The sequence below is a fragment of the Nyctereutes procyonoides genome, unplaced genomic scaffold (genome assembly GCF_905146905.1).
Source record: "Nyctereutes procyonoides isolate TBG_1078 unplaced genomic scaffold, NYPRO_anot_genome, whole genome shotgun sequence".
Lineage (NCBI taxonomy): Eukaryota > Metazoa > Chordata > Mammalia > Carnivora > Canidae > Nyctereutes > Nyctereutes procyonoides.
The window spans coordinates 57,219,767-57,243,520 of NW_026575020.1; the positions used below are offsets into that span (position 1 = coordinate 57,219,767).

The following is a 23,754-nucleotide window of genomic DNA, read 5'->3' on the forward strand; positions in this document are numbered from 1 at the left end:
TGGGATCACATCCTGAGCCAAAGGCAGACACTTAACAAACTGAGCCACCCAGGTGCCCCTACAAATCTTTTTTAAAGTACAAAACCCCTACACCTGATGTGGGGCAGGAACTCCTGATCTGAGATCGAGAGTTGCATGTTCTACCAACTGAGCCAGCCAGGCACCCCAGCAATTACAAATCTTGCCATAAAGAGAAGCCCAGGTCATCTTGGCTTCACTGGTAAATTCTGTCAAACATAAAGAACTAATACCAAATGTTTCCAGAAACTAAAGGAGGAGGAAATGCTTCCTTACAGATTCTTTGAGGCCAGTATTGCTGTGGTACCAAAGTCAAAGACATCACAAAAAAATAAAACTACAGCCAAATATCTTTTATGAATGTAAACACAAAACTCTTTAGCCAAATATTAGGAAGCCAAGTTCAGGAACATATAAAAATGACCATGACCAGGGGTATTGGTATCTAGGTGGCTGAGTCAGTTGAGCATCTGACTCTTGGTCTCAGCTCAGGTCTTGATTCAGGGTCATGAGTTCAAGCCCCATTTTAGGCTTCACACTGGGCATGGAGCATGGAGCCTACTTAAAAAAAAAAGAAAAGAAAAGAAAAACTATAAAGCTAAAGCAATTAGGACAGTTTGATATCAGCATATGGACAGACATATTGACAAATGGAACATAATTGAGTGTTCAGAAATAAACTTTTACATTTATGGTGAACTGAATTTTGACACAGTGCAAGACATTTAAATGGGGAAAAGATAGTCTTTTTTTTTTTAAATTTTTATTTATTTATGATAGTCACACACACAGAGAGAGAGAGAGGCAGAGACACAGGCAGAGGGAGAAGCAGGCTCCATGCACCGGGAGCCCGACGTGGGATTCGATCCGGGGTCTCCAGGATCACGCCCCGGGCCAAAGGCAGGCGCTAAACTGCTGCGCCACCCAGGGATCCCAAAAGATAGTCTTCTTTTAAGATATTATAGTATCTCTGCACCCAGCCTAGAGCCCGAACTCAGTGACCACAAGATCAACAGCTACGTGCTCCATCCTCTGAGCCAACCAGGTGTCCCAAGATAGTCTCTCTCTCTGTCTCTCTAAGAGAGAGAACAAACAAGCAAAGATGGGAGGGGGTGACAGAAGGCATGGGAGAATCAGGCTCCCCACTGATCAAGGAGTCCAATGTGGGGCTCAGCCCAGGACCCCAGGATCATGACCTGAGCCGAAAGCTGACACTTAACCATCTGAGCCACCCAGGCGCTCCCCCCAAGGTAGTCTTTTCAATAAATGTTTTGGGAAAGTTGGAATTCATATGCCAAAAAGAAAAAAAAAGTGATTTTTATCTCCCATCATACACAAAAATAAACTCAAAATGGATTAAGTTTAGACTTAAATCTAAACTAAAACTGTGGGGGATCCCTGGGTGGCTCAGCAGTTTAGCTCCTGCCTTCAGCCTGGGGTATGATCCTGGGGTCCTGGGATCGAGTCCCATGTTGGGCTCCCTACATGGAGCCTGTTTCTCCCTCTGCCTGCGTCTCTGCCTCTCTCTCTCTGTGTCTCTATGAATGAATGAATGAATGAATGAATGAATGAATGAATAAATAAATAAATATAAAAAACCTAAAACTGTGTAACTGTTAGAAAAAAACGTAGGAGAAAATCCTCATAATCTTTGGTAAGACAGTGTTCATAGATACAACACCAAAAACATGATCCATAAAAGACTTGGTAAATGAAATTTCATCAAAATTAAAAACTTGGTACTTCAAAGGACACCATTAAGAACAAGAAAAGACAATCCACAGACTGGAAGAAATTATTTGCGGGCAGCCCGGGTGGCTCAGTGGTTTAGCGCCGCCTTCAGCCCAGGGTGTGATCCTGGGATCCTGGGATCGAGTCCCATGTTGGGCTCCCTGCATGGAGCCTGCTTCTCCCTCTGCCTGTGTCTCTGCCCCCACCCCCTCATGAATAAATAAATAAAATCATAAAAAAAAAAAAGGTTTCACTTAAAAAAAAAACTTTGCAAATCATATAGCTGATAAAGAATTTGTGTTCAGAATACATAGGAAGAACAACTCTTGTAAGTCAGTAAGACAAAGTAATTAAAAAATGGACAAAGGATTTCAATAGACATTTCACCAAAGAAGATACACAAATTGCTAATAAGCACGTAAGATGCTCAACATGGTTAGTCATTCAGGAAATGAAAATTAAAACCAGGAGCTAATCATGTTATATGGTTACAATTGAAAAGAATGGTTACAATTGGAAAGAAAGGTGACAATAAAGATGCGGAGAAACGGGAATCCTCATGCATTGATGGTGCGAATTGCTTGGTATTAGGTGCTTTTTGGAAATCAGTTTGGCAGTTTCTTAAAAAGTTAAACATAAATTTACCATGTGGCCTAGCAGTTCCTCTCCTATGTATCTGTACAACACAGATAGAGCAGTATGGATAAAACCATCCTTTCACACAAAAACGTGACTGTGAGTTTTCCTCATAAGGGCCAAGTAAGTGGAAACAACCCAAGACCATCAACTGGTAAATGGATATTGGAAATGCGGATAGCCATACGATGGACTATTATTCAGCAATAAAAAGAATGAAGTTCTGTGGATGAACCTCAACATCATACCAAGTGAAAACAGCTGTGTTTCATTTATATGATATTCCCACAAAGTGTAAAACCACAGGATCCACAAGTAATTAGTAGTTATCTGGAGCTAAGGGAAAGGAGGAGGATTGGCTACAGACTGGATCTTGATGGGCAATGGAAAGGTTCAAAACCTGGATCATGGTTCTTATGGCTACACAGCTCCTCAGACATACTGACTTGTTAGAGGAGAAGCTGCCCTTTCATCTGAAGGCTTTGTTGCACATCGAATGTGCATACATACCTCAGATACTCTTCATTTAATTTTTTATTAAAAATAGGATTGGTTTCTTTTTTTTTTTTTTAAGATTGATTTATTTATTCAGAGAGAGAGAGGCAGAGAGAGAAGCAGGCCCCATGCAAGGAGCCTGACGTGGAACTCTATCCCAGGTCTCCAGGATCACACCCCAGGCTGCAGGCAGTGCTAAACCGCTGCACCACCGGGGCTGCCCAGTAGGATTGGTTTCTGTGTTGTTTTGCTTAGTTTTATTGTGTTTATATTACCATTGCTATTTAATATTCTCTGTAGTCAAGGTGGCAATGGGTTAGCAACAGCAATACTATTAACCAGCATATTTTGTGTGCTTGCTGTGTTTTAAAGAATAAGTCTTAATTAAAAATTTAAACTATTTAAAATTCATAAGTCTGTGGGGTTTATAGAGGAGAAAACTGAGATCTAAAGAGGAAGTGTGACTTGCCTAAAATCAGATAACCCTGGGTTCAAACTCAAGTCTTGGAGAAAACTAGTTTTATGCCTTTTGGCATAGATAAAAAGACCAAAGGGAAAGACGATTATAGGTCACTGAGCAAACATTTTGTTTTTTTGTTTGTTTTTTGTTTTTTCAAACATTTAAAAAATTAATCTTGCCAGGGCACCTGGGTGGCTCAGTGGTTGAGCATCTACCTTTGGCTCAGGGCATAATCCTGGGGTCCTGGGATTGAGTTCTGCATCAGGCTCCCTGCAGGAGGCTGCTTCTCTCTCTGCTTCTTTCTCTGTGTGTCTCATGAATAAATAAAATCTTTTAAAAAGAATTAGTCTTGCCAGTAATCAGAGAAAAGCAAATTAAAGAAACCAGATTCGGGGGGACGACATATTCAGTTGGCAGTATTTAATTACAGTCCTAAGGAGGATGAGAAAAGAAATTCTTCCACTCTTGCTGGTAGTAAGAAGGTGGCAGTGAAAATGGTAGTACACATCAAGATTGAACTACATTGTTCCCCATGACCGTATCTGTTGAGATTCAGTTTTAAAGTATATTGGTGGGAGTGGGATGAGGAGCAAAATGAAAAACCGAGTGACTACCAGAAAGACAGCAGTAGAGGGAATGGGGATGCCTCCCTTATGATTTTGCCTATGAAGGAGGCTACACATAACTGTTAAAAAATATTTGTCATTCTTATAGAAGGGTGATTATCTCCTAGGTATTATTTAATCAAACCTTTCCTATTGAGAGTAAAATCTATTCTTTTGAAAATACATAAAAGCATTGCGGTTAAGAGTTCATACACAAATAAGGTTTCAGTACAGAAGTAGGAGTCAGCATATAGTTGCCATCTTTTATTTTAGTCTTGCCACATAAGACGATCAAATAAAAACCACCACCATTCATTCTTATCATTATAAAAGAAAAGACATTCCCATGCAAAGAATTACAAAGGACACTATCTTAGAGGAGAGCCTTGTAGCCTAAGTGAATATAACTTTATGAAAAGTTTACCTGACATCGTCCCTTTTTCCCCCTTATTCTGTGGAGTTACCTTGAGTGTGTGTATATGCGCACGCGCATGCACACATGTGATGGGTATACATATGTCAAAATTGATTAAATGGTATACTTTAAAGATGTGTAGTTTAATATTCTCATTAACTGATAACCAGCGTTTGGGGACCACGGATATAAGTGTGGTCTTGAGAATTATCTAGACAATGCTTTTAAAAAAAAAAAATTTTTTTTTTTTAGATTTTATTTATTTATTAATGTGAGACACACACGGAGAGGGAGAGAGCGAGAGAGAGAGAGACACAGGCAGAGGGAGAAGCAGGCTCCATGCAGGGAGCCTGATGTGGGACTCGAATCCCAGGTCTCCAGGACCATGCCCCAGGCTGCAGGTAGCACTAAACCACTGTGCCACCAGGGCTGCCCTATCTAGACAACTCTGGGCTAGGTTTCCTGGAATGCCACTTATAAGATGGGTAACTTTGGGTTTATTTTTTAATTTCTCTGAGCCTTTGTTTTCTTATTTGGAATATGTAAATAATAATAATGCCTACTACAGGGTTATTATATGGATTAAATGAGATAGTTCATGAATTGGTACTTGTTGGCACGTTATCTTGTCTGTTCAGCTTGCAGAGTCTATTCCTCACCGTCACATATTTGCACTATCATTATCTATTTGTGTGTGTAATACTGTAGTTTCGGAGGAGTGATTCAACTGTAGAGAGTGGTATTATTTTAATCCTACCACAGACATGACCATAGTAATCACTTTGGTATGATTTGTAAGGTGTGTGGATTGGGAAGAGTCTTTTATTCTGAAAACTCCACATATGCTGGCATGTAAAATTATTGTGTGAGTAAAGACCTGGGGTAGAGATTGAATTTGTTTTCAGTATAGCCTATTAGGATTTGTTCTTATGATGATCATATTGTCAGTTTAATTTACTGTATTTCATACAAAGAAGCTGCAGTCAGGGTTCCAGAAATGCTTATAAATAGGCCTTCTGTGGCATTTAATTATCATAATATGTAAAGCTTTATTCAGTAAGGTCAGATACTTAAGAAATACATAGTCACTTAGTCACTTAACATATAAAGCTTAGTTTTTCCCTTCGTGTTAAAGGTATGTTAAAAAGAAAAAATTAGAATGTTTGTTTAACCTGTTGCTACGTGGCATACAGATTGTATGAATTCTTATATGGCAGGTGATTCTGGTTGGTATCTATCTTATGGTATGTATGAATGTATGTATGTATGTATTTATTTATTTAAAGACTGACTCTTTCTTTTTTTTTATTTATGATAGTCTCACACACACACAGAGAGAGAGGCAGAGACACAGGCAGAGGGAGAAGCAGGCTCCATGCACCAGGAGCCCGACGTGGGATTCGATCCCAGGTCTCCAGGATCGCGCCCTGGGCCAAAGGCAGGCGCTAAACCGCTGTGCCACCCAGGGATCCCTATCTTATGGTATTTAGACACACAGATTTTCTTCTATTAGATTATAAACTCCTTGAAGGCAAGATTCAATGTTTAATTTTTTCATCTTTTATAAAAGTTAGCTTATTGACTTTAATATAGAGTATGCATTTAGTAAATATTGCTTGGTTGATTGAACAACTAAATCTTCATATGTGTTAGAGTACTGACTTCTAATGGTGCCAATTTTTTCTCCAAAGTTTGATGAGATTCCTGGTGATAAGGAAAGTAAGCAGTAATATGCCCTTTTTCACTAATATCTTTCCTAGGTATATAATTTCTGTAATTACCTAAAGTAATTTTAAAGCTTTAAAATGAAAAGCAACTCTGTGACTCAAAATAGTAGATATTCATGACCTGGTATATAACAGAAAGACAACTCTTTTAGGTCAAAAGGAAATAGCAATTTTTGAGACTTAGCTCTGTGCTAGGATCAGATCTTAACTTTTTAGATAGTCACAGACCCTTTGAGAATCCAGAAAACCTACATAAAACAGGAAAGAAATTTTAATTATAAAAGAATTTATCTCCGAGAAGTTTTTCCTTTTCAGATAATAATAAAAATGAATTCTTTCATATTTTAATATTTACTGTGTGAATTTTCTGAGAACTGTAACGAGGAAAAGCTATCCTCTTTATGAAGCTCGCATAATTATGATACCAAAAGCATGAAAATGATAGCAACAAAGCTTACTTTAAATTTCTGTCACATAAGTAAATCTGAGAATTTTTAAAAAAGATTTTGTTTATTTATTAGAGCCACATGTGTGAGTGAGCAGGGGGAGGGGCAAAGGGAGAGGGAGAAGCAGACTCCCCACTGAGCAGGGAGCCCAACATGGGACTCCATCCCAGGACCTGAAGATCATGACCTGAGCCAAGGGCAGACACTTAACCAACTGAGCCACCCAGGTGCTCCTAAATCTGAGAATCTTAAATAATTTACCAGCAAATATAATTTACAGTATTAGTATTACTTCTTTAAAATCTCTTTTTAAAGTTAATTTGAGACAAATGGAGCAGCATATTAAATCAGAGTGGTAAGACTAAGTAAGAGTTACCTTGGCAATTCAAGAACTCTTAAGATCTGGCTAACAGTAGTAGATCAAGTAAGACCAAGGAAGGGTTACCTTGGGGATACAAGATCTCGAACATTCCACTGTATTAGTAGATCAAGTAAGAAAACTCCTAAGATTAGCCTATTTGCTACCAGGAAAGTTACTGAGTAAAATCTAGTGTTTTTTGAGACTTTTGCTTCTCGCTGAGTGAGACCAGTTGTGTCAGACCAACATTGCTGCCAAGAACTAAAAACTATGTAGACCATAAAAAGCAAATCTTGGATGGTGTTAGAAGTTACCAGGGCATTCAAGACTTTAAGGGGCTAAGATCCCCAAAAGCAGGGAGGTCTAAAGAAGCAGGATAAACATTTGGTGCCACATGACCCCTCAGGATCATTTGCTAACTCAAAAGCTGTGACTGAAAAGCTGAACAGAAAACACATTGAGAAGCTAAGCAGAGTGTTCAGTAGACTTATGAGGCTGGGGGTGCATAAAAACTGGAGTTCAGGAATGACTGAGGAGGAGGGATCCTGTGGTGAACATCCCAGACTTTTGGTTGGGGACCCCCCCCAAGTAAATTTTACTCTAGGGATGATGATAAACATAAGGATGATAATCCAGCTCTCACAAAAACTAAAACTTAGTTTTTAATTGCCTGAAATAGATTAAAATTATTCACCTCTATTCTTTTTTTTTTTTTTTCCACCTCTATTCTTTAAATGCCTGTAGAGGCAAAAGTAAATCCTCTCCAGAGGAAGATAACATTACCCAGAATCTTAGGTTATCTCCACAAATTATCACACACAATAACATTCAGTCAAAAACCAGGCATAATAAGAAGACTGAAAATCAAGGGAAAAGATAGGCAACAAGGACACTCACAAAAGATCCAGGTATTAGGGTTATTAGTCTTGAACTTTAAGATAACATTGATCAATATTCTCAAAATATTAAATGACAAATGGAGAGCTTCAGCAGAAAACTGGAAACTATGAAAAACATTGAGTATAAATTTTAGAATTGAAAAGTACAATAACAGAAGGGTTTCATAGCAGATTAATCACTGTTGAAAAGAGCATTAGTGAACTGGAAGATATATCAGAAGAAAATATCCATGCTGGAGCACAGATGCAAAAAGTTGAAAAAGGAAATGAAAAGAAAGAGAAAAGCACATTAGAGACAAACGGGACATTATTAAAAGTCTAAAAATACTTATAATTGGAGTCTCAAAAGGAGAGGAGAAAGATCAGAAGCAATATTTAAAGAGAGAATAGCTGGGAATCTTCCAAAACTGATGAAAGCTATTAAGCTACAGATTTAAGAATCACTGTGGACCTGGGTGCCTGGGTGGCTCAGTCAGTTAAGTATCGGCCATGGCTCAGGTCATGATCTCAAGGTCCTGGGACCAAGCCCCAAGTTCAGCTCCCTGCTCAGCAGGGAATCTGCTTCTTCCTCCACCCCTCCTCCATGCCTCTACATTCTCTCTCTCTCTCTCTCTCTCTCTCTCTCTCTCTCTCTTTTACTCTGAACTAAATAAAAATAAAATCTTTTTTAAAAAAATTACTGTGGATCTAAGCAGAAGAAAAATAAAAGGGGCGCCTGGTATCTCAGTCAGTTAAGCATTTGACTCTTGATTTCAGCTCAGGTTATGATCTCAGGGTTGTGGGATTGAGCCCCACACATTGGGGCTCTGCACTCAGTGTGCGGAGTCTGCTTATCTCTCTCCCTCTGCCTCTCCCCCTTCTTTCTCTGTTTCTAAAATAAATAAGTAAAATCTTTAAAAAATAAAAATAAAATGGGAGAGGAGGAAAGAAAGAAAAAAGAAAAGCAAAGAAAAAGGGAAAATTGCTAAAACTCAAGGATTCTTAAATTAGCCAAAAGGAAGAAACAGACATTACCTTCAAAGGAGCAACTAACACTTGACTTTGCAGAGGAAATAGAAATCTAAAGGCAGTGGAACCAAATCTTCAAAGTGTTGTTAGAAAATAACTGCCAACCTAGAAATTTATGTCAAGTAAAAATGAAGGTAGAATAAAGACATTTTCAGACAGGCAAGAACTTGTGAGAATTCATCACCAACAGATTCACACTAAAGAAACTGTAAAGAGCGTTCTTAAGGTAGGTGGAAAATTATCCTAGATAGAAGTAGGAGATGCAGGAAAGAAATGAAGAACAGTGAAAAGAGTAAACGGTGAATAAACCTGACGTTATATTAACTGTATAAAACAGTAAGAATAATAAATGACAATAGTAGTACAAAAAGCAGAAAGAGGCTAATTATGGTTTAAATATCCTGAGGTCCTTCTAATTTATATTTAAAAAGACTATTAGGGACTCTGGGTGGCTCAGCGGTTGAGTGTTTGCCTTTGGCTTAGGGCATGATCCCGGGGTCCTGGGATTGAGTCTTGCATCTGGCTTCCTGCAGGGAGTCTGCTTCTCCTTCTGCCTGTGTCTCAGCCTCTCTCTGTGTGTCTCCTATGAATAAATAAATAAAATCTTAAAAAAAAAAAAAAAGACTATTGAGGGGCACCTGGGTGGCAGTTGGTCAAGCATCTGATTCTTGGTTTTGGCTCAGATCATGATCTCGGGGTCATGAGATTGAACCTTGCATCAGGCTCTGTGCTCAGCAGAGAGTCTGCTTGAGATTCTTTCTTCTTCTCCCCCTACCCCTCCTGCTCATAAATGTGCGCACTCTCTCTTAAAAAAAAAAATAAAAAAGGCTAGCGAGTCCGGGATATAAGATATAATACCTAAGGCAGCCTTTCTCTACCGTGTTCAGAGAGAGAATCATGTCCTTAATGCCCAAAGACAGGGATTGGCAAACTTCTGACTGTTTTAATAAATAATGTCTTATTGGAACACAGCCATGCCCATTATTTTATGTATTGTCTATAGCTGCTTTCATGCTATAGCATCTGAGCTGAGTAACTACAGTAGAGACTGTAGCCCACAAAGCTCAAAATATTTATTATCTAGCTCTTTTTTAAAAATTTTATTTATTTATTCATAAGAGACCCAGAGAGAAGCAGAGACACAGGCAGAGGGAGAAGGAGGCTCCATGCAGGGAGCCTGATGTGGGACTCGATCCTGGGTCTCCAGGATCACGCCCCTGGGCTGAAGGCAGCACTAAACTGCTGAACCACTGGGGCTGCCCTGTCTAGCTCTTAATAGAAAAAGTTTGCTAACTTCTGTGCTAAAGAATCCTTTGTAACTAATGAATTAACTTTTTTGCATCTATCATCTTTGGAAAAATTGACAGAAGGGCCACTCAGATTATTTTCTGTAAGACAGTTCCTCATGGAACTTTAGTTGAGAAAAGCTGCTCTAGGGTAGCCACAAAAGGATAAAAAGAGAATTTATAGCTACCATGTTAATAGAGAAGGAGAGGGGAAATGGAAAATAAAAAATACTTACTGTCCAAAAGAAGATAAAAAACGGGGAGGAAAACCAAACATAGATAAGTGAGACAAGTACAAAATAAGTAGTAAGATGGTCAACTTATTAGGCAAAGTAGACTTCAAAACAGATTCAAAGAAGTGAAGAAGGAAATTTCGTAATGAAAAATGAGTCAGTCCACAAAGAAATTTGTATGCACATAATTATATAGCTTCAAAATGCAAAAATAAAAAATCAATAGAATCAAAAGGAGAAAAAGATAAGTTAGTTATTGCTATTTCTTCTGTTAAGACACACATTAGGAAGAGTAGGGTATTTGTTTAACATTGTATAGATTCTCAGACCAACTTTCCATATCATACTTAATAGTAAAACCCTAAAAGGAGTCTCTTCACTATTATTATACCTAATAACCCACTGTGAAATTTCTGTTTTCCATTGTAGCAACTTTGAGCCTGCTGGAGTTTAGAGCTCTTATTTTCCAAGTGGGGGGAATACTTCTACCAGAGGATATAGGATAGTTCAGTTGAATTGGAATATGAAGCTGCCACCCATTTGGGACTCTTTTTGCCACTGAACCAGAAGAGTCACTTTACTGCCTGGAGCGCTTGATCCTCATTATTAAGGGGAAATAGAGGTGCTGCTACACAATGGGGGCTAGGAAAACTGTTAATTCAGAGTTCTCTAGAGTGTCTCTCAGTAAGTGTGTACTATATTAAAGAGTAATGAAAAACTGCAGTATCCCCAAAAGGCAGGTCTGATGAGTCAGATCCTTCAAGAATGAGGGTTACAGTTATCCTGTCACATTGAGAACCCTGATTACCTGAAGTTTTGATTGAAGACAAAGGAAATAGGGGCTTGAAAATGGAGAAAGTAAATTATAGACACCATCTGTGACCTCATGACCAGGTATAGAAATGAGAATTGTAGTGATTTAGCATATTTTTTCTTGGTTCCATCTGTATGTTTAAATTTTATTTTTCTTCTTCCCCTTATTTTATATAGAAATTCTTGTGAGTTAATTTGACAACTTAGTCTTTTTTTTATTTTTATTTTTATTTTTATTTTTTTTTACAACTTAGTCTTTAGAGGGCAGAGTATTTAATGGTGCTTTACAGAATTTAAGAAGTAATATGGGGCACCTGATGGCTCAGTTGGTTAAATGTCTAACTCTTAATCTCAGCTCAGGTCTTGATCTCAGGCTTATGAGTTCAAGCCCTGTGTAGAGCCTACTTAAAAAGGAAAAAAAAAAAAGTAATTAATATAGCCAGTGACGGATACAATGGCTGTTAGGACTGTGGCTCCTTATTTTGGGGAGAAGATGAGAGCATCATCATTTATAGCAAGATAGCTGCATGCTATTAGGTGGAAACAGTTCTGTGGTGCTTTATACAAACAAGTTCAGATGTGTGTAGAGGCCATATATGGAAGCTAAGCTAAGTAACCAAAAGGGTAGACTGTTAGGGCACTGGAGAGACAATGTAAAGAAAAAGAGAGGGACAAAGAGGGCATCTGGTTCAGGTGTGTGGGTTTTTTTGCAAGGGGGTGGTGGTTTGTTTTGTGGGGTTTTTTGGTGCAACAGTCAGCAAATTAGCATCTGGGAATCCTGGTAGTTCATCGCTTAGTCACACTTATAGAGCAGTTTTGGTCCACTTGTACCTTTGGGAAGATTATCTGCCACCTAGTAGGGCCCTCCTGTGGATAATCTCTGTCCTGAGCCCTCTGTTAGATCTTTTTGCTACTGATCACCTGTGTGTCCTCTGGCAGCCACACCCTTTCTAGTCCATGAGGAGAGAGCTCTGTTTCTAAATTCTTAGCCCATTATTCATATACCCTCAGCCTAGAGATAGATTTCTGCATTTGCTTCTTCTGGACCCCATAAAGACCTTTTTTACTCCTCTTAAAAGTTAGTCAACTTATACTAGTTAATAGATCTTTCCATTAAACCCACCCTGTTCAAATTACTGGTGTGGTTTCTGACTCCAGCTATCCCTGACTGCTATAAGACTCATTAACATTATCTAGTTTGAACCAACATTGCTGTCTAAGTTCCTGACAGTTAAATAAGATAAGTGTGTTAACAAATTACCACAAACCTAGTGGCTTTAAGAACTACCAGTGTTAGTTTATAGTTCTGCAGGCCACAAGTTCTGGCATGGCATGACTGGGGTCTCTACTCAGGATCTCGCAGGCCGAACTCAAGGTGTCAGCCAAGCCATGTTCTCCTGGGGAGGCTCTGGGGGAACAAATCTGCTTCCAGAATCATTCTTGTTGTAGCAGAATTTAGTTCCTTATAGTTGTAGGACTGAGGCCCTTGCTTTCTTGGTGGCTGTCAGTAGGGGTATGCTCTCAGCTCTGAGAGGCTGCTGTGTTCCTCGCCAGGTGCCCTTCACTTCAAACCAGCAATTGTGTGTTCAGTCCTTCTCATACTTTGAACTTCTGACTTTCTCTCTCTCTGACCTCTAAACCTAAACCCAAACCTATGATTAACTCAGGCCCACCTGGATATCTTAAGGTCCACTGATGTGAGACTTTAATTACATCTGCAAAATCCCTTCACAACAGTGCTTACATTCATTCATGATTGAATAACTGGCAGAAAATCTGTGTACAGTAGGAGCCAAAATCTTATCTTGGCAGGGGTGGTGGGTCTTAGAATTGTGCCTAGCACGATATGGAATAGGAATAAAAAGATGAAAGGATGGTTGTTTACATACAGATTAGTAACCTGTCTAGACACCTACCATCAGTAGCCAAGTAGGCCATCCATAGAATGTTTGAGCCCATTTATCCTATACAACAATAAAATAAAAAATAGCTAGAAATGAGCTTAATATATGTAAGACATGTGAAGAAAGTGACAATTTCATTGAAAGAGGAAAGATTCTCTCAAGTAGGAAAATTAAATCCTACAGAGCTTTCAGATCTATTAATTTATAGGTTTAAAGCAATTCCTTTTTTTTTTTTTTTTTTTTTAAGATTTTATTTTTAAGTAATCTCTACAGCCAGCCTGGGGCTTGGACTTACAACCCCGAGATCAAGAGTCACATACTCCACTGACTAAGCTAGCTAGGCATCCATAAAGAAATTCTAACTTTTAAAAACTACATATTGGGGCTCCTGGGTGGCTCGGTCAGTTGAGCCTTAGGCTCAGATCATGAGGTCCTGGGATTGAGCCTCATGTCGGGCTGTCTGCTTGACGAGGAGCCTACTTCTCCCTCTTCCTCTGTTTGCCACTCCCCCTGCTTGTATGCTCTCTCTCTGTTAAATTAATAAATAAAATCTTTAAATAAATAAAAATAAAAATTATATATTTTCTTTTTGAAACATGACAAAATGATTGTAAATTTCATCTAAAAGAATAAAAGCATAGTTGAGTAATTTCTTTTAATATTTTTTAATTTTATAAGTAATCTCTATACCCAGCCTGAGACTCAGACTTACAACACTGAGTCATATGTTCCACTGGCTAAGCCAGCCAGGTGTCCTGAGCAACTTTTTTTTTTTTTTTTAAAGGGGGGTAATAAGGAAAACTAGCAGTAGCAGATAACCAAAATTTTATGGAACTAAAATAACTAAAATAGTGTGGCCCTGGCAGAAACACCCAGTTATTAATGGAGTAGAATGGTCTTCATGGCCATCTGTTATATGTGACTTTGATATATAAAGAGTCAGTGTTACAAATGAGTAGAGTAAGGAGGGGCCATTTAGTCCTGGGGCACTAAGTGATGCCCGGGTACTCTGTTAGCTATTCAATTCATAAAGAAAGCAAGGTAAATCCTAATGTCTACTACTGTACACCTACATAAAATTTAAGTAAGGCATCATCTGTATAAAAAAACTGAGAAATCTAGAAAAGAAAACAGCAAATTTAGGGAATGTTTCTGGATTAAAAGTAAAGTCTCATGACAGTTTTTGTGGGATTTTATGGGAAATTAAAACTTCTGAATGTCAAAAATAATTAAAAGGCAAACCAAAAATGGTAGAAATATTTATAGCAACATGATAAATGGTTAATCATTTGATATGTAGAAACTCTTAAAAATTGGTAAGGAAAAAGCCTACTACGAGCCCAAGAGATAGATCAGAAGATATAAACAGTCATTTTACAGGGCACCTAGGTGGCTCAGTTGGTTTAGCATCTGACTTTTGATCTCAGCTCTGATCTTGATCTCAGGGTTGAGAGTTCAAGCCCCAAATTGGTCTCCACACTGGGTGTGGAGCCTACTTAAAAAAATAAAGAAACCTCACAAAAAACTGAACAGTCAATTCACAGAAAATAAAGTTCATGCAGGTTAACAAATATAATCAAGTATAATCAAGGAATTATAAATTAAGGCCAATGAGATACTTTTTCTTTTTTTTTTTCTTTTTTTTTTTTTAATTTTTATTTATTTATGATAGTCACACACAGAGAGAGAGAGAGGCAGAGGAAGAAGCAGGCTCCATGCACCGGGAGCCCGACGCGGGACTCGATCCCGGGTCTCCAGGACCGCGCCCTGGGCCAAAGGCAGGCGCCAAACCGCTGCGCCACCCAGGGATCCCGAGATACTTTTTCTATCGAATTAGTAAAGATTAAAAATTATAATACTTGTGCTTGTGAGAGTGTTTTGAAATAAGCACTCTTACAGTCAGCTAATAAAAGTACAGATTATTAAAATACTTTTGGATAACAGTTTGGTTATAAGTATTGAAATCCTTAATTATACCCTTTTGTTTTAGTAAGTCTGCTTCTGGAAATCTCTCTGAGACAATAATCACAAATAGGGAACAAACTAGAATAATCACAAATAAGAACAAACTACGCAAAAGGGGATTAGTGATGAAAATAGTATAAAATGGAAACTCTTAAACAACAGGGGAATTGTTAAGAAAATTATGGTTTATCTACACAATAAAGGTATTATGTTGTTAAAAATTATATTTGTGAAGCTTTTTTAGTGTGAGAATACCTTGTTAAAAATGAAAATAGCAGAATACAAAATTTTATACAAAGGATCATTTCAGCCATATCCTTTCTTTTAAGTTTGGAAAATTCTCTAAAGTGAACTCAGATTACTGAGAGTATAAATTAAGATGGTGGTCAGCTGTACACCAAGGCACTATGCTAATTAGCAATATTACCACCTGTGTACTCCTCATCACATCTTTCTAACATTAGAATTTCTTCTCTACACTTTCCCATCTGTGAATTTATTCTTACAGAATGCTCATGAGTGATAATGGTTCCTTGGTTAAAAACTTACAGCTCCCTCCCTTTTTCTCTTTTGAGTGTATTTATTTAGAGTCCCAAAGGGTTCAGTTATAATTAGCATCTTTTCCACTAGTAGGTGCTACTCTACTATCTGTATTCTTAAGACTGTAGAAGCTTATTCGGTGGGATATGAAACTATACAAGTGTTAGGTGTCCTCTGTTTGGGTGCAGAATGTTTAAATCTATTTTGTGGTACATGTGCCTATAAATAAATAACAGTTAAAGAGAAACCTTTTATACTTTAACCCGAGAGATACAAGGTATATACATTTAAAATATAAAAGCCACATTCTGGATGGTCTTCATTTCAAGTATTATGTATTTACTACAGTTTTCTAAAATATAAGCTCTATGAAGGCAGGACACAACATTGTCTGGCATATAGTACACTTTCAGTAAACATAAGCTGAATAAAAGAAGAAATTGCCATGTGCTGGAAATGTACAATTATAAAGTGTTAGGATAGAGACCTCAGCATATCTCCATTTCTTAGAATTTGTGTCATTTAGTACATTTTATACTTTGTTGCCTTAAAGCAGTTGCTCTCAACAGGGGTGGTACTAACCCCTTTGAGGGGCATTTAGAAATATGGAAATGTGGTTAGGGTATCACATGATCAGGATCAGCAACAAGGACATTTAATGGGTAAGAAGAGCCATGGTTCCTGGATGTTCTGTAGTGCCTCGACCAGTCCCATACAGTAAAGACTGATACTGCCTGCAGCCTTCATGAGTTAGATATCCGTCTGTATATATAGGTTAGTGAAAAACTAGTTTATTTTAGTGTAGAACCTATTTTACATGTATATGCAGTTTTTTTGTACTATAATAATAATATGCATTGAATTTCCTAGGAAACCACCTCTCATGTAAGTTGAGGAAAGATTGTACTTTGTCTGGAACATTCTCAGGAGTTACTTGTGTCATTTTGGAAATCTATCACTGATGTTACTCATGGTATTTGAGTTGCAATGCCAATTTTCTTTTCTTTTTTCTTTTCTTTCTTTCTTTCTTTCTTTCTTTTCTTTCTTTTTTTTTTTAGATTTTTTATTTATTCATGAGAGACACACAGAGAGGAAGAGGGAGAAGCAGGCTCCATGCAGGGAACCCGAAGTGGGACCTGATCCTGGTCTCCAGGATCACACCCTGGGCTTCAGGTGGCGCTAAACCGCTATGCCACCAGGGCTGCTCCCAATTTTATTTTCTTTGCAATACTTATCACAAGCTGAAATTACCTTGTTTATTTACTTGTGGTTTTTTTTATTGATTTATCTACTAAAATATAAGCTCCTTAATAAATAAGGGTCTTACATCTCTTGTTCGCTGGATATCCTTATACCTAAAACAGAGTGGCACACTATGGCTGGTAATTAATCAGTAATTGATGCATGCATAATGACCAGATGTTTGAATCACCGTCTCATCCGTCTGAGCCTGACCTTTAAATGCTGATGTTCCCTAAGCCTCTGTCCCAGGGCTTCTTTTCTGTTTATTCTAACCCTTTCCCTACTGACCTCAACTATGGGCATGGCTTTAATTTATATCTCTGCATCGACATCTCTGTAGATTTTTCTCCAGCTGAATCTTTCCTCTGAATCCAGAATTACATATCTAGCTGCCAGCTTCCTTCCCAGTTCAGTGCTCAAGCATCTCAAAGTCAGCATGCCCTTCTCCGTGTTTATCTCAGCAAATGACGCCATCATCTACTTAGTCATACTGGTGGGAAGCCTAAGGATTGTTGTTGATGCCTCCGTCTCCCTTATGCCCATTTGTACTTAACCACCAAGTCCCGTTCATTCTGTCTCCTAAATAATTTTCAAACCCTGCTTTCCATCCTCAAATCCTCTATTGCTCCTAAAATCTAAAGTACAAAATCCAAGCTCTCTTAGACTGACAGCAGGAGCCTACTCATTGTTTTCTACTTGTCCGCTCCTAGCTTCTTAAATTCCATTCTCTGTAGTAGGCAGAATTGTGCTAGCCATTTATTCATTACTCCTATACTTTAAGCCCACTGATCATCTTGCTGTTTCTCAAATATGCCACGTTCCTTCGCACTGTAGATTGTCTGTCATGTTGTTTCCTTTGCTGTGGCAGCTGGTTATCCTTCAGAACTTAGCTCACTTCCATTGGAGACCTGTCATGCTCTCCTGACTCAGTCAAGATGCTTCCCCATCATGTGCTCTTGTAGCACCCTGTATTTGGCAAATTGTTTTTTTTTTTTAATATATTTGGCAAATTGTAATGAATGTGTTATAAAGGTAGCTGTCTGTCTTTCCCATAGAATTGGATTTTTAAAAAAATTCATGATATATAAGTATGGCCTCAATATACATATTTGTATTATCATGATAAAGAATGGCCTAATATCAACTATAATTTGTCTTCAAAAATTTTAAAAATAAATCTATGTTTTTTTTTTAGATTTTTTAAAATTTTATTTACTCATGAGAGATACAGAACAAGAGAGAGGCAGAGACACAGGCAGAGAGAGAAGCAGACTCCATGCAAGGAGCCTGATGTGGGACTCAATCCTGGATCTCCAAGATCACATCCTGGGCTGCAGGCAGCGCTAAACCGCTGCACCACCGGGACTGCCCTGTCTTCAAAATTTAATTGGTTTTTAGCCAGTAATTTTATAGGGTAGATCAATTTTATTTGTTTTTTTCAGGGCATACTATATTTCATTTCTTCTAAGAAGCATTTTTCTCACTTTCAACATCTCTGAAATTGGCATGCATCTTATCGATAATAGCATATTTAATTGGCATCATTTTTCTTAGTGATGTATAAAATAATGGTGCATCCTGTATTTGAAATCATCTTAGATTAGATAATATTTGGTATTTTTTTTTAACAAATTCATTGTGGAAGATTTACTGAGAACCTTGTGATGCCCAGTCATTCCATTAGAAGCATCACTAAGATTTTTCTGTAGCCATTAGCAGGTAACTGGTTACATCTTGATCCCTTCAAGAACTTTCTGCCTAAAGTCGTTTTGGTCATATTCTATGGAGCTGAATGTTGGGAGCTTGATTAATGTATCATTCGTTCAAGTAACACAGAGACTCAAATTTATGTATGTGTACCTGTTTGGTTTCAGAAAAACTTTTTTATCTCCATGTGGAGGTGTGCAGGCCATCCATTAGTTCCAGAAGCTGTCCTTATCCTCCTGTAATGCATTCTCTTTTAGATGTGCACTTAGGGACATTTTCCTTGGATATAGATATCGGCATGTGAATACGTTCTGATTGATTGGATGTGAGCAAAAATAATATGTGAACTTCCAGGTCATGAACCAAAAAAGAAATGGCTTGCTCTCCAGCTCCTCTTTCCTTCTTCTAGTGAGTGAGAAGAACTTTGGGTCCCTGGATGACCTCAGGCAATAGTGATACCTGGCCAGCCTTTGGACCGGGGTGGGGGGGGAGAGAAACATCTTGAGGACCTTATATTTTGAGGTCTTTTATAGCAGCTTTGTACTGTACATAATTGATCATCTGAGAGATGTTTTGGTTGGGCTCTTGTATTTCTAAAAAAAATGAGGTGAGCCTTACTATCAGTTTATCTCCAGCCTGAAGCAGATGACTCTCACTGTTTGACTACAGTAAGAAATACGTGCTCTTTGGAGATGTGTATATTCTGGTGTGATGGATGCAGTGTATGCTTGAGATTCAGTCAGACCTCTGCTTGAATGGCAGCTCTGTCACTTCCTGTCTGTGTCACATTGGGCTGCTCACGGAGATCCCTTGAGTTTTAGATTCCTGTCCTTTTTAGATGTCAGTGATACCCATTTCAACAAGATTCTTTTTTTTTTTTAAGTAATCTCTGTGCCCAATGTGGGGCTCAAACTCTCAACCCCAAGATCAAGAGTCCCATGCTCTACTAATTGAGCCAGCTAGGTGCCCCTCAACAAGATTCTTTGGAGGAGTGAATGACATCATCTATTTAAAAGGGCCCAGACCTAGCCCAAGTGCTTTACGAAATGACAGCAATTGTCATCATTAGTTTTTCTAAAGACTACAACCTCAGACTATCTGCTGCCCTCGTATTTTTTTCAATTGGACCTGGTATTTATGGAGGATTGTTTGATTTTCTAGTTTATATGTTTGGATTAAGCAAAACAAAACCTTCATATTTTTGGACCATATTGCCTTGGTTCCCCAGAGAATTGCTGAGTTTTTGAGAGTTTACTGAGTTTTCCTGTCATGCTTTTGGCTATGAGGGGTTGCAAGACATGCTGTAATAAAGCCTACCGTATGCATGCTCCAGGGAATGAAAGAGGCTGTCCACTGCTTGACTCTGTCACCTATGTGAGGTATACCCTGAAAACCTTATTTTTAGACCTGAGTGCCAGGGAAACTTTTTCCTATAGAACTGGTGTGTGTTCTCGTGGTTAATGAGAAGCCATAAAGGACAAAGAGAGGTATTGGATCATAAATAGTAACCTAATTTGGTAAATTGTTAATTGCTTTCACTATAGGACAAATTGAAGATTAGCTCTGAATACTTACATTAATCCTTACTATGTGTGGTTCCATTAAAATCCTTTAAGGAGGTAAATTCTAGACTTTTTTTTTTAAGGAAAGTTAGAATGTTGGCAACTAGCGGTAAGGTGACATTATAAGAGTAATAGGAAATATTTGTGTTTTTTTTTTATTTTTAAAAAAATTTTAGGTAATCTCTACATTCAACAGGAGTCTTGAACTTACAACCCCAAGATGGAGTCGCATGCTCTACAGACTGAGCCAGCCAGGCATTCCAGAAATATGCTTTTAAAAATTGGTATATGAACATAATATTGGATACACAGTTCCTATCAGATTCCAGACTTTGAGTATTAGAATTGGGGGTTTAAGGTAGTAATCCCAAGGCAGCGGTGTAAAGTGCAGGGACAAGGGCAGCCCGGTGGCTCAGCGGTTTAGTGCCACCTTAGGCCCAGGGCCTGATCCTAGAGATCCGGGATCAAGTCCCACGTTGGGCTCCCTGTAGGGAGCCTGCTTCTCCCTCTGCCTACGTCTCTGCCTCTCTCTGCATGTCTCTCTCATGAATAAATAAATAAAATCTTAAAAAAAAACAAAAAAGTACAGGGATAAGAGTCTGTGACCGATAAATATTTGTTAATGTCCTAAGCATGGGACTAAGCAGATGAGGGTCTCAAACTGGTTCAGAAAGCAGTTCACTGTTCTTGCTAAATGACTAAAGACAACCTGATAATATAAGAAACGTATAGCAAATTACAGAACACTTCTTTTCTTACCCAGGTGGTTCCCCTAGCATCTGTCTGAACATTCCCTCCCCCCATATGATCTTGGCATGTGTTTAAAAACAAAATAAAAATTTAATTTTTTTCTGTAACATATTTTTCAGGTAGGTTTTCTTGCTCATTTCTGAAATACAGGTTTTTACATTTAACATTTTTAATGTGAAATATTGATAATCCTTTTAATATCTGTGGGGGGTTTTGCACAAATATAATAGGGCAATCATTTTTTTCCTACCTTATGTTTCACTATAGAAACTGTTTAGGCAGGCATTTGACTCCTTTATTAGCTTATGACTTCAGTGCATACCCCTGAAACCTCCTTTCCTACTGTCCTTACATACAAACCCTCAGCTTCATAGATGTTCCCATGATCAGAGGACTGGGTGGATGGTGGTATCATCTCTTTTTATATTTGACTTTTCCCTTGTGCAGATTGTCATAAAGCTATTTCTGCTCAGGTCTTGTGAACTTGCCTGCTCTCCCAAATTAGAATCCAACTTTGAGCACAAGTTAGTTTAATGGCTCCCGAAACTGAATCTACGGTTAACAGTCTTTTTAGTTCACAGAATTGCAGAATTTCCTATTAGAAAGCTACCCTGGAGATCATGTGCAGCTCAGAGCTCTCATTGATAAGTGCCCCAGGCACCGGCTTCATTGCTTTGGTGGCTGGCCTACCGTCCTATGGTGCTGGGACTTTGTCCTTTCTTTTTCATAATCATGAAGGAGAGCCTTTTCTAAATTTGCCCAGGTGTATCACAAGTTGTAGAGCATAGAAGTATAATGGAGTTTAAAAAAAAAAAAAAACCTGACAAATATTAGCCAAATTCAGGCAAATAGAGTCTTTCCCCCCATTTATCAGGTTTCATATTTGAGGTCTGTTATTAATTAAGTTTAACTTGTAGTTTTATGCTGGGATGTCATCTATTTGGCATTGAAACACATCTGGGAATATTATTTAATTGTTGGTGTGACAGTATTAAAAAGTCTCCAGTTTATTGATAGAATTGAAATAGGCTCTAATTTAAGGATTCTTTTTATCATACAGCAAGCAGCGTGAACAAGGACAATTTAATATAAAGAGGTGCTAACTGTAGCAGGGGATTGAAGTAAAAGGGATTGGCTAGGCAGAAGTAAAGAAGGTTTTCAAGGATATGGGAATAGAAAATAGAGGAGGAGCCACTGCCTCTAGGGCTGAGCTGGCCCTGTGAGAGCTTCCTGGGCCGAGGTCCACACCTCATTGGAGAGGGCACAGCCATGGCCCATGGGCTGGTGGAGAACTCACTGAGCAAGGGGCATGGGGCAAGCGGCTAGGAAGTTGCTGGGGGGCTGGGAGCATTGCAAGGAGCCTGCCCTGAGAAAACACTCTTCTGCTGTATCTCTCCAGCGCCCTCTACTGAACAAGTTTAGCATCATGCTAGTCGGCAAAGGAAAAATGCTGGAAGGTCCCAGATTGGTTTTCACAGAGTGGCCAGAAAGCTGAGTGTGGAGCTCAGAGGCAGTAAATCAATAGTCAGCATAGTTCACCACCTCCAGATTCCTAAGTAGTTGGAAGTAGACACTTGGGAAAGGAATGCTTATCATGGGTTACACAGTACAGATTTTAAAACTTTCTAGCAAACAGTGAAATCCTGGTCATTATTAATAACCACTCTGTAGCTTACACACCAGGACACAGCAGCAAGGACTGCTATATCTGAGAGATTGGTTGAAGATTTGCTTCTCTTATTTGAAGCATATTTAAAGTACACATATTCAAGTGTCATTATATAAATTGACTGTGAAAGTGGAGCAACATTAAAAATTATAGTGTCATTTTCAATTTGAGGCTGCTTTAAACTCAGAAATGAAATAAAGAAAAGGTTTTTACAACGTGGCACTTAATGACTCTTGTACCTGTAATTGACATATTAATATAGTAATACTAAAGCAGTTTTTTTTTAAAAAAAACAGTTTTTGTAGTGGTTAAAATGTTTACTGAACTTGATTAGTTTTGAGACAAATCATAAATAGTGCTGAATCCAGTCAGCACTTCCTTTTCCTGAATAAGCCTAAATTAAATAGGTTATTGAGAAACTGTTTATCAGTATTATTTGGTTACAAGCAACAGAAAGTGACTCTGTACAGCCGAAGGGGGGAGGTGAAGAGGAACTTTAGGGATGATAGGAGGCATCTGACATGGAAGGGAACATCAAAAAGGCGGGCTCCGCAGCCTGCCGAATGTGGGCAGCAAGCACGAACAGAGCTGGCCGTGAGATGCAGCTGCTCCAGCTGTCTGCCACGCAGTTCAGGATTCACATTTCAAGGAGTGTCTAGAAGGGCAAGGCAAGGGCAAGGCACTGAGATGCTGGGCCACAGAAACAACCTGTTTCTGGACTCAAATGGCATAGATCCTGGTTCTGGAGACTCCATTCTCACTCTGTTTCTTAGCTTCTCTTTCTTGGCAGTGGCTTCATTTTCAGGCCTTCTGTGGTTAAGATGGCTTCAGCAGCTTCCATTCTTCTGATCCTGTTAGGTTCATCCCTGACCCTAATCTAGTGGGTGGTCCAGGAATGCAGTACCCTTTGGTTGGAGTCACTGCCCATGGAGTTCGAGTGAGGGAAATTGGGGTATAGTTATCAGTGGAGGACTAGAGGGAGCTGACTGGCAGAAGTGGTGGATAGAGGTGAACCTCTTGATTGTTCAGAGAAAAGCCAGCCCACATGAGGAACATCATTTATTCTGTGATGAAAAGCCAGTGGAATGTTAAATCCATCCCTCGTGTGTCCTTCTTTCCCTTCCATTCTTGGTCTGATGAGAGGAAGGGTTTCAATTAAATGGATAGGGTGGGGGACCCTATTAGCATTAGCATGGGATATAACAGGAAAACATGAATGTAACAGGGGAATGGGATTAGCATGGGATTAGCATGGGATATAGCAGGAAAGCATGAGTGAAACAGG

At 38.7% G+C, this 23,754-nt stretch overlaps 1 protein-coding gene across 3 annotated transcripts in view; it reads left to right on the top strand.

The window, feature by feature from the left end:
• The window catches only part of TNRC6C (trinucleotide repeat containing adaptor 6C), a 150,834-nt gene that overhangs the window by 15,489 nt on the left and 111,591 nt on the right, over positions 1–23,754 (top strand). Inside the window, exon 1 of one of the 3 annotated variants that reach the window (XM_055321326.1) lies at positions 5,823–5,842. The exons of the other annotated variants lie outside the window; for them this stretch is intronic. The gene's annotated coding sequence lies outside the window, so the exon portion shown is untranslated. Of the gene's footprint in view, positions 1–5,822; positions 5,843–23,754 lie in introns of those variants that run through there. 3 annotated transcript variants of the gene reach the window in all.